The following is a 1,446-nucleotide window of genomic DNA, read 5'->3' on the forward strand; positions in this document are numbered from 1 at the left end:
GTCACATGGTGTGGGGGGACCCCTCCACCGAATTTGGGGAGGGGTCCCACCCTCTCTTATCCCCCCAGTCCCCAGGGGAAGGTGGATCCTGAATTGGGGTCGGGGGTCTCTGGGGGTGGATTTCCCATATTGGGAGGGTCCCACGGGGCTTCCCCGAATTGGGGGGGGGCTGGGGTGTTTGTCCCCAATTTGGGGAGGGGTCCCACCCTCTCTTATCCCACCAGACCCCAGGGGAAGGTGGAGATGTAGGAGGTCCTGAATTGGGGTCGGGGGTCTCTGGGGGAGGTTCCCAAATTGGGGGGGGTCCCGAGGGGTGTGTCCCTAATTTGAGGAGGGGTCCCACCGTCTCTTGTCCCCCCAGTGCCCAGGGGAAGGTGAAGGTTTGGGAGGTCCCGAATTGGGGTAGGGGGTCTCTGGGGGTGGATTTCCCAAACTGGGGGGGTTCCCAGGGGCGTTCCCCGAATTGGGGGAGGTCCCAGGGTGTGTCCCTAATTTGGGGAGGGGTCCTACTGTCTTCTATCCCATCAGACAGCCCCAAACCCCAGGGGAAGGTGGATCCTGAATTGGGGTCAGGGGTCTCTGGAGGGGGGGGGCTCCTATACTGGGGGGTTCCCAGGGTGGTTCCCCAAATTACGGGGGGTCCCGAGGGGTCTGTCCCTAATTTGGGGAGGGGTCTCACTATCTCTTGTCCCACCAAACAGCCCCAAACCCCAGGGGAAGGCGGATCCTGAATTGGGGTAGGGGTCTCTGGGAGTGGGTTCCCTGAATTGGGGGTGGGTTCCCCAAACTGGAGGGGGTTTCCCTGAACTGGGGGGGTCCCGGGGTGCTCCCCCCCGAATTTGGGGAGGGGTCCCACCCTCTCTTGTCCCACCACACCCCCGGGGAAGGGGGAGGTTTATGGAGATCCCGAATTTGGGGTTGGGGGTCTCTGGGGAGGGGGAGGTTTCTCATATTGAGGGGTTTCCCAGGGGGGTTCCCCGAATTGGGGGGGGTCCCGGGGGGTGTATCCCTAATTTGGGGAGGGGTCTCACCGTCTCTTGTCCCACCAGACGGCCGCCAGCCCCAGGGTGCCCAGGGCAGCCATGACGGCATTCACGTCGTAGTTTCCCGTCCCGAGGGGGCTCCGGTGGGGGTTGAGCCGCGAGTGGGGGGACAGGCTGGGGGTGAGGAGGTTCCCGGGGGTCAGACTCCTCCCCAAATTACCCCCCAAAAGCCCCTCGGCCCCAAATGTGGGTTCTCAAACCCCTTTGCCTGAGCCCCCCCTCCAAAAAGAGGCCCCTGGGAGCTTTCTCCTAACCCCCCTCCAATTGCCCCAAAACTCCCCCAAATCCCTCTCAAATCCCCCTCCAAACCCCTCCCACCACCACAAACCCTCCATACTCCCCAAATCCCCCCTCAACCCCCCCAATCCCCTTCAAATCCCCCCCAAATCCCCTCCCACCCCCT

The 1,446-nt window shown here is 63.2% G+C and overlaps 1 long non-coding RNA gene across 1 annotated transcript in view; it reads right to left on the reverse strand.

Moving 5' to 3' along the window:
- LOC114071483 overlaps positions 1-1,155 on the reverse strand; it is a 4,437-nt gene extending 3,282 nt beyond the window's left edge. The window contains exon 1 of the long non-coding RNA XR_003574045.1: positions 1,032-1,155. This is a non-coding gene — a long non-coding RNA (uncharacterized LOC114071483). The remainder of the gene's footprint in view (positions 1-1,031) is intronic.
- Between the last annotated feature and the right edge of the window lie 291 nt (positions 1,156-1,446).

The sequence above is a fragment of the Empidonax traillii genome, unplaced genomic scaffold (genome assembly GCF_003031625.1).
Source record: "Empidonax traillii isolate 1590-97213 ecotype Southwest subspecies unplaced genomic scaffold, ASM303162v1 scaffold2044:size41258, whole genome shotgun sequence".
Classification (NCBI taxonomy): Eukaryota; Metazoa; Chordata; class Aves; order Passeriformes; family Tyrannidae; genus Empidonax; species Empidonax traillii.